The following is a 9,982-nucleotide window of genomic DNA, read 5'->3' on the forward strand; positions in this document are numbered from 1 at the left end:
TATTTTGTGGAAAGGGAGAAAGGCTCATTTTTGTATTTTTGTGGGAAAAGGGAATGGTTTCCCTTCCTCTTTTTTGATGGGGATGTTTTGTATGTGAGGATTTTTGTATGGGGATGATTGTTTTTGATTGTGGGAATGGTTGTATCCTTCTTGTGTAAGAAAGGACTGCCTACGTATTTACCGGGAGAGGTGAAATCAAACCATGACCGTAGTTCGAAATGTTTTGTGAATTTGATTGGGTTTTGTGGTTGTATCCCTCAGGCATAAGAGGGACTGCCTACGTATTCACCTGAAGAGGTGAAATCAAACCATGCTCGTAGTTCAGGGGGTTGTTTTGTTTTAGTGCAAATGGTCGTTGCCTTTGACAGATCAAAGGATATTTGAAATGGGCAAGGTGCCATAGCTTAGACTCAATAAAACATGCAATTTCAAATCAGAACACGTTGAAGAACTTGACTTGAAGAGGGTTGAGGTCGTTGCTAGTTGTAAAACTAGGCTAGGCTATTGGTTGCCAGGGTTCAAGGGTAGTACTTCTTGAGTTGGTCTAGGTTGGTCGGGTTTGTAAAGTCCTCCCCATCTAGGTCACTCGGTCTCACCGCGCCCCGAAAGTATTTTCTTGACCATGTATGGCCCGACCCAGTTGGGTTTGAATTTTCCCCTCGGATCGACGGGTAATGGTGCTCGAACTGACTTGAGGACCAAGTCGCCCTCCCGGATGTTTCGGGGTTTAACCTTCTTGTTGAATGCCTGTTGTATACGTCGTTGGTATAGCTGGACATTGTGCAAGGCGTTGAGTCGTCGTTCGTAGAGATGGGACCTCTAACTCCACCGGTTGAACCGCCTCCATACCATATGCTAGGTAGAAGGGGGTGGCGCCTGTCGGTGTTCGAATGGAGGTTCGGTATCCCCAGAGTGCGAATGGGAGTTTGCTCAGCCAATCGCGGTAGTTGTCTTGCATTTTCTTGATGATGGTGACAAGAGTTTTGTTCGCTGCCTCCACCGCTCCGTTGGTTTGGGGACGGTAGGGGGATGATCGATGTCGCTTGATCTTGTACTTGTTCAGCAAAGCTTGAGTTTCCGCCCGAAAGTGAGAGCCTTGATCGCTGATGATTTCATGGGGTACCCCATATCGGCAGATGATGTTGTTTTGAATGAACTTGGCCACTTGTTTGGCGGTCAAGATTGCATACGACTGTGCTTCTACCCATTTGGTAAAGTAGTCGATGGCGACGAGGACGAAGCAATGCCCCTTGGTGCCTATCGGTTTGACTTTTCCGATGATGTCGATGCCCCAGGTTGAGAAAGGCCAGGGCGACGTCATGGTATACAAAAGGGATGGTGGTATGTGTTGTATGTTGGCGAAGATTTGGCAATTGTGGCAATGTTTGACGTAGTTACGGCAATTAGCTTCCATGGTGGTCCAGTAGTAACCTAACCGCGTGATTTTCCGTGTAAGCATCATTGCACTCATGTGAGGGCCACATTCTCCGTCGTGAACCTCTCCCATGACTTTCTTGGCTTTGTGATGGTCAATGCAAAAGAGGAGAATTCCTTGGGGTGTTCTTTTGTAGAGTTGATTTTGGTTTATCACGAATTGTGATGCAAGTAAACGGATGGCTCTTTATCCTCTTTGATCAGAGTTGGGAGGAAATTCGTTTTTGGTTTTGTAATTGAGGATGGCTTGGTACCAAGATTCATCATGGCTTTCCTCATCGTCGATGATGGCACAAATGTGGGCTGGCTCGCTCCTTCTCTCGACACATAGGGGCATCGATGTCATGTCGTCAGGTATGTTGACGAGTACGGCAAATTTTGCCAGGGCATCAGCAAATTGATTTTCCTCTCGTGGCAAGTGCAAGTAGTCAATTTGGTCAAAGAACTAGTTCTCTTGACTGATCTTCGCTTGGTAGGGAGCTAAGCTGTCAGATCGGATTTTCCATGATCCGGATGCCTGATTGATGATGAGTGAGGAATCGACGTGGACCCTCAGTCTCTTGATGCCAAGTGTGATGGCTGCTTGTTGGCCGATGAGACATGCTTCATATTCAGCGGCATTGTTGGTGACGGCAAAGTCCAGCTTGACCGAGATTAGAACATGTTCTCCCTCTGGTGATATTAGAAGGATTCCTACCCCGAAGCCTCTCAGATTAGATGCACCATCAAAGTATAGGTCCCATGCGTTGGAGTCGGCACAAAGGATGTCTTTGTCAGGAAGTGACCATGTGTCGGTCGTTGGATCCTCGTTGACGGGATTTTCTGCTAGGAAATCGGCAAGTGCTCTTCCCTTGATAACCTTGAGGGGTACAAACTTGAGGTCAAATTCGGACAGCATAAGCGTCCATCTAGACAGCCTTCCGTCTAGTACGGGTTTTTCGAAGATGTATTTGACCGGGTCCATCTTGGAGTAGATGTGGACCGAGTAGCTGAGCATGTAATGCCGCAGCTTCTTTGTTGACCATACTAGGGCAAGGCATGTCTTTTCCAGATGGGTATACCTCGTCTCGTACTCAATGAACTTTTTGCTGATGTAGTAGATGGCTCGCTCTTCGTTGCTAACTGTTTGTGCTAGCATTGCTCCCATGGCCGTGTTGGTAATAGTCAGGTATAGGGATAGAGGAATCCCCGGTTGAGGTGGCATGAGGACAGGAGGTTTGGATAGGATTTCCTTTATCCTGTCAAACACCTTCTGACAGTCGTCTTCCCAATCGGTGTGATCGGAGGCACGAAGCTTCTTGAATATTGGTTCACAAATCATAGTAAGCTTGGCAATGAACCGGCTGATGTATTGGACCTGACCGAGAAATCCCCGAATCTCCTTCTCGTTCCTAGGCCGAGGCATTTGCTGAAGGGCTTTAATTTTGTTGGTTGGATCAATCTCAATGCCTCTTTTGCTGACGACATGTCCCAAGAGTTTTCCGGAGGTGACCCCGAATGCACACTTCTGAGGATTTAGTCTCATGTTATTTTTCCGCAGACGAGCAAAGAATTTCCGGAGGGCATTGATATGGCCGTCCCGTTCTTTTGATTTGACGATCATGTCATCGACATATACCTCTACCTCCTTGTGTATCATATCATGTAGGAGAGTGGTAGCGGTTCTCTGATAGGTTGCTCCGGCGTTGATGAGGCCGAAAGGCATGACCGTGTAGCAATATGTACCCCACTGTGTAGTGAACGCAGTTTTGTGCATGTCTTCCTCAGCCATTTTAATCTGGTTGTACCCGGCATACCCGTCCATGAATGATAGGAGAGCATGTTCGGCAGTGTTGTGCACCAGAATTTCAACATGTGGCAAAGGGAAGTCGTCTTTTGGACTTGCCTTGTTCAGATCCTTGAAGTCGACGCAAACCCGGATTCTTCCGTCTTTCTTTGGTACGGGCACAATGTTGGCCACCTAGTCAGAGTATTCAGACACTTTGATGAACCCAGCCTTGAACTGTTTGTCCACTTCTTCCTTGATTTTTAGGGCCCACTCCGGACGCATCCGGCGTAGCTTCTGTTTCACAGGTTTAGCTCCGGGTTTAATGAGTATCCGGTGCTCTACAATTTCTCTGTCAATCCCAGGCATATCTCTGTAAGACCAGGCGAACACGTCCTTGTATTCGTGGAGGAGATCAATGAATTGTTGTCTTTTCGAGGGGTCCAGGGTTGTCCGTATCCTAAGTTCTTGAGGTGTATTGTCGGTTCCTACGTTAATAGGTTCGGTTTCCTCAATGATGGGGGTTCTGGTTTCCCATTTGTCAAGTTCTTTGACTAAGTGAGGTTGGTAGTCACTCAAGTCAAATTCCTCATAGTCATTCAGAATCGCATTGCAGTTAAATTGAGACGAGTCATAAGCAAACTTAGCGTTCATTAAGTTGACACGAGCGAAAAGCTCGGAAAGGACAGACATCTCGTGGTCAGTCAGAGGCGACACAACAGAGGAAGTGGCCTCTGGAACATGCTCCAGGTTGTCACCTTTCATGGGGGTGGGGGTGACCCTAGTAGACTCAGCCTCTGAATCAGCCACGACTTTGTGATAAAACAGTGGGAAGGGGACCTTGACCGGGACATTAGGAGCGTTATGAGCTATGACAGACTCTGACTCCGACTCAGACTCGGACTCAGATCCCTCTTCACTTCCCTCTTTGAACATAGGGCCTTCTCCAGTTATTATCTTGAGAATGTGGCCTTGGCGATCGGTTCACTTGACAGTCTTCCTCCAGCCTTGGGTAGCTTTCTCCGAGTCAGTATCGGAGATTAAGGTGGTTGGATCAAATTGATTGTCCTTCAGGGCGATGTTGATGATGTCCTCATAGTCTAGGTGCTTGATGTTATCTTCCCCGAAGAGGAGTGTGACAGCTTGTCCGTCAAGGCATGGTGACGGCTTGGACTCAGTTGATGCAGCTTCGATGTTGTCGGGGATAAAGTAACAGTCCTGGAAGACTTCCACTCCCGGGTACCTAGCCCTCGCCAGAGAGTCATAGATCGGTTCCGGAAAGTCATGGTAGACCTCGGACTCTCCCTCGGGGAAAAAGTATCCGTTAAGGGTCAGGTGGTAGGGACGGAGGATAACTCCGTGCTTCTTGTGTTTTCGGATTAGGAGGTTCATCTCCTGGATATCTTGGTCAGTAGGTTCGTACCCCAGCCCAAAGGGAATGTTGGGGACCTTAGCCTGTTTCAAGGAAGGCAATGGGTCCTTTAGTGGATTGAGCGGCAAACCCGGGAAATAACCCTGACGCATCATAATACGGTTGACCGTGAGGTTGGTGAACGGGTCACACTCAGAGGTCGCCGATTCATCAGTTATGGCGTTTACGGCTTGGAAACCCCACATTTCATTGTCGTCATCCTCAATGGCTTGGGAGGCTATCCCCCTTCTCATAACTGCTTTGATCGGGGAAGCGGGAATCGTGATTGTTTTCCCGTTGAAGAGGACCTTGATCTTCTGGTGGAGCGTTGATGTGACCGCCTTGATGGCGTGAATCTAGGGACGTCCCAGGAGCATGTTGAAGGACGCGTCGATGTCGACCACTTGAAAACTGGTTTGTCTTTCTAAGGGTCCGGTTGCGACGGTCAAAGTGACTAGCCCAACGACCTTGCGACGAGTGCCGTCGTAGGCGCGTACTCCTTAATTCGTTGGGATCAAATCAGATTCCTTGACACCCAACCTGTGGGCAGTTTTGAGAGGAATGACATTCACGACGGAACCGTCATCCACGAGGACCATTGGTATATTTTTCTGGAGGCATTGTACGGTGATGTACATGGCCAGGTTATGATTGGCTCCGAACAGAGGGATGTCCTCGTCGGAGAAGATGACCGGGTTACTCAGATCAGGGGCGTCTCTCGTCATGTGCGCCACTATTTCTTCTAGGGAAGAGGTGGAGGGCACGGTTAATTTTCCCAAGGCCTGCAGCAAGGCTTGTCGATGCTCAAAAGACATTGCGATCAGTTGCCAAATTGAGATTTCGGCTTTTGCTTTTGGAGTCAAGTTTCAGATTGAGTTCTCGGGGCCTTTGGTTGAGTGTCCACCTCGGGGGACGATTTGGTCATTCGTTGTTGGAACGACCGTTGGATTGTTCGGATTTTGATAGGGACGTCCGGATCGGGTGAGATGTCCGATTTCTTTCGTCCGCTTCTCCTTCCCTGGGAGGATATAGACATCCTCAACATCATCCCTCCATATGCCGTTAATTTCAGAGTCTCGAGGATACCTTGGAGGGGTATTCCTCGGTGGGTAGTTCTTGTGGAGAATATTTTTGTGAGGGCGATTTTTATGGGGGTAGTTATTTTGAGGGTAGTTATTTTGAGGGTAGTTATTTTGAAGGTGATTTTCGTGAGGTCTATGCCAGAATGGTCGCGGGAGCAATCCATCCGGGGGAGGGTAGTTTTTAATGCCTGGGGAATTCTCCCTTGGGCGCGGTATTGGGGGATTGAAGATGAGTCGACGGTAGGCGTCGTCAAGTCGGGTGATTCTTTTGGAGAGGATGGCTATGGCCTCTTCAACTTGTTGAAACATAGTGAGTATGGTGGCAACACTAAACACAAACACTCCGTCTGAAGGATCCTTTTCCAAAACATTCATCTCGTCGTCAATCGGCAAGATGAGGTGAGAGCAGTCTAGGGTCGGCTCATCGTCAAAGATGGCGTGAATTCCCAAAGGATTCGTCTTATTGTTCGGTTTAGTTGGTGGGGGTATAGGCAGATCTCCCTTCTCAATCATGTCTTGAATGAGGTTCTTGAGTTTGAAGCAATTTTCGGTATCATGCCCCTTCCCTCGATGATACTGGAAGTAGGCGTTGGGGTTCGAAAATTGGGACTTCTTGGCGTTGGTCGGATCCGAGGTGGGTCCGATCGGTTGTAGCTTCCCCTGGTCCATGAGCCTTTTCAGGGCACTTGCATAAGTCGACCCTATGTTGGTGAACACTCTCTGGGGGCGCTCAGTTTTCTTGGCAGATGGTTCGACGAGGTTGACCTCATCAATCTTGTTTGTCTGACCGTAAGGGCGAGATCCGGTTGAGGTGGATCCCTGGTAACCCCTGCCAGTGGTCTTTGCTAGGACACGCTTTCGGAGGTCGTCCTCAATACGTGTCCCCAGAATCTGTAGATCTTGAAAAGTTTTGATATTTTGATACCTCAGTAGGTTGGCATAAACCGGGCGGAGATTGTTGACAAACTTTTCCACCAGAGTTGATTCACTCGGCTTACTGACCGATTGAGTACTCACCCTCCTCCAGCGGGTTAGGAACTCAGTGAACCATTCCATGTCGTTTTGGGTTAACACCTCGAGAGTGCGGGTGTTGGCCTGGATTTCGACGTTGTCGGCATACTGCTTGGCAAACTCAACTGCGATCTCATCCCAAGTAGTAAGGTTTTTCGGGTCCAAGGAGTAGTACCATTGGCGAGGAATCGGCTCCAAAGAAGATGGGAAGATCCGGGTAAAGAGCTCATGTTTGACCCCCTTAATGGCCATGTAGTCCTTGAAAGCACGGATATGGTTGAGAGGGTCCTCCACTCCCCTGAACTTAGGCACATCAGTCAGGGTGAAGTTGTCAGGTAACTGGTCCCCGACAGGCTCGAACCTTTGGTTGTTCTCAAGATGGATATTGTTACCCCGGGCTAGGAGCTGTTCTTCCAAGAGTTTCAGTCTCTTCTCTGTTTCAGTCAGAGGTGGGGTATTATGTTCCCCAGTTTTCTTGTTCTCCAGGGTGTCGATACGGGAATCGACGCGATCCAGCGTGACCTTAAGAGCGGTAAGCAGGCTGGCTAGCTGATCAGTTGTGACATCTCTGTTGTTATCATTGTTGTTGTTGGACGAAGCTGAAGACAGGGCAATGGCTCTGAGGCAGAAAAACGGCTCACATTACAACTCAATCCGACACGGTTCCAAGACTAAACGCAGACAACGCAGAAGACGAGACAAATATCTGACTCGACAAGACGGGGCGACCGTGTGTGGTCCCTCGGTGCTGACTCGATTTATGACGTGACGGTGTTTGACCGAACCTTTAACACGAGTCCAATCATGACGGCGCGACGCCATTGGACGGGTCTCGTGGTGAGACGACTCATAAGTAAAGAGCCATAAGTACGTTTGCTTTGACTCGATAGACACGAGGCGGAATCGGAATGGTGGACCGAAGTTTTCGAAAATAGAAATTTTCAAAAAGATTCATTTGTCGCTTTTAATGGGCGGCTTCCGAAGATAGAAATCTCCGCAAGTCGATCAGTTGAAAAGGGTTGTCTTAAGTTTATTTGCAAAATACGGTTTGAGTCGGCTCGGAAAACAGTGCATCGTTTCCCAAGACGGTTTTGAAATTCAAAATTGTATGTTTTGAAAATCGAGTTTGAAATGTTTGAAGAGGTCTCGGGGACGGTGCATGGTCCTCGGAATCCCGAAAGTGTCTCGAGAAAAGGGTGTGTGCTTTTCTCGGGTTTTGAAAGAAAGCCATTGTCGGCGCGAAACGGGTTAAAATCCGTGTCTAGACGCGGAAATTATAACGGCGTAAAAAGGTGATTTTGAAATGGTTATACAAAACCAGGTTCGAAAATCGTCATTACGACGGCCTAGAAAGGCGTGTTGAAATGGTTATAAAAACCGGGTTTAAAAATCGTCATTACGACGGCCTAGAAAGGCGTGCAACGGTCGGCAAAAGACCGAGGTTTGAAATGGCCATTATAACGGCGCAAAAAGGTGTTTTTGAAAGTTTGAAAATGACACGGAAGGACTTATGATCAATTAGCATATAAGCACTCACAGTTTAATTATATTATGCATAATGCTGACACGGGTTTTGTTTTAAAAGGGTGGGTTACACACCAAGCAATCAAACCCCGATTTGCGAGAGGGATACCAATCCAAACAAAATGTGTAAGGAGGGTGCCCTAGCCTCGTGCTCGAAAGTGATGAAAGCTCTTTGACGAAACAGAAATGTGTAACGTCAACGGTATGCTTGACTCAATCGGGATTCGAAACGCGAAGATGAGAAAACTCACGCCGACGAAACGAGCCAATTGGTCGAAAAGGGTTAGGTTGTGGGCCCGGACAAGGAAACCCGACCGTGACCGTAATATCAATTAATGCATTCCAACCAAGACCTCGTTCGAGTCTCACCATCTAGGGATCACAAAAACGTAAGTGTCCTAGTTTTCCCCCAGCGGAGTCGCCAATCTGTGGACATAGCCACCTACACGCCGAGCCAATCTGCGGACGTTATAGCGGTCTTTCTTGAAAGCCACGCTCGGCGGCGTAAAGATGCTTTCGACCGGATCGTTTTAGATCGGTCGGTTTCGTCTCGGTAAGGGTCTCGAAACGATTAGAGATGTTCGGAGTCGCCACCAAGCATTTGTGGGATGCCTGGAACCCGTTCGAATTCCACTTTATACCTCGGTCAAATCGAAGCACAAAGCAGCGTTTGACATAGGTACTAAAGATAAGAAAATCGTCCCTCTTTAGCATCTTATCTCTAGAATGACTCTCGTACGCCCTGGATAAGGTCGTCCACTATCCAAGGAAGCCCTTTAATCAGACACCCAATCCCGCCCGCGTTTAGCGGCCTCTACTGATCGATCTTGGTTGGTTGAATGCAAAAGTTGATAAAACGGTTTAAATGCATGAATGCGCATCCAATGATTTAAACCTAACATGTGAGAGCTTTCTAAGTCGGTTTATTTAATCCAAGTATCAAGTATAAGATGTCGAGTTGGATTAAAGGTTGATTTGCATGCAAGACAGAAATTAAACATCCATTTACCGTATTAGGTTTAGGGTGCATAACATGATCCATTTATCTTAGTAAGGCATTTTGCAAATATGGTTTTGGGTAATCAAATAGTCATCTGATCCGTCCTATATCCGGGTTAACCGGAGTCGGGATCGTCCTAGACTAATGCTGGAAGGGAGCAGGCCCTGTACCAGACGGCTATATGAGGCGCGAGCCAGACGGCGGTATAAGGAGCCTCCCTCTAGTTTTGAAAATGAGAAATGGAGAGCCTGTTTAGGCGCGGGTTAGCCCACGGTTTATGTGCCGTGTTCTGACTTTTTAGAAAACGTTATAAAACGTGTTGGAAATGGATATTTGAACCCGGTTTGATTTGAAGGGGTCGTGTAGACCGCATTTGTTGATTTGAAGAACTAGACTCGAATAATCATCATTATTTTGATAATATTCGGTGTCGGGTTCGATTTGACAAACTTGACATGAATAGTTTTGAAAATGATTATGGACTAATTGTTTTAAGTCCATTTGAATGTTATTAGTCGGTACTCATCATCGTACCCGGGTTAAAATCCGGCATGGTATGTAGAACCAAGGATGACTTTGTGTTGGTGACTAATATGTTTGTTTGAAAATGTAAAGAAATGAAATAAAAGGCTTTAAAATACCTTTTAAATGTCATTAACCAAATATTATCACCGAAACACGGATTTAACCGTCATGGTATGAGGAACCAAGGGTGAAAAATGTTTTATGGTTAAAACAAGTGAAATAAAATAAAA

Source organism: Silene latifolia, chromosome 4 (genome assembly GCF_048544455.1).
Source record: "Silene latifolia isolate original U9 population chromosome 4, ASM4854445v1, whole genome shotgun sequence".
Classification (NCBI taxonomy): domain Eukaryota; kingdom Viridiplantae; phylum Streptophyta; class Magnoliopsida; order Caryophyllales; family Caryophyllaceae; genus Silene; species Silene latifolia.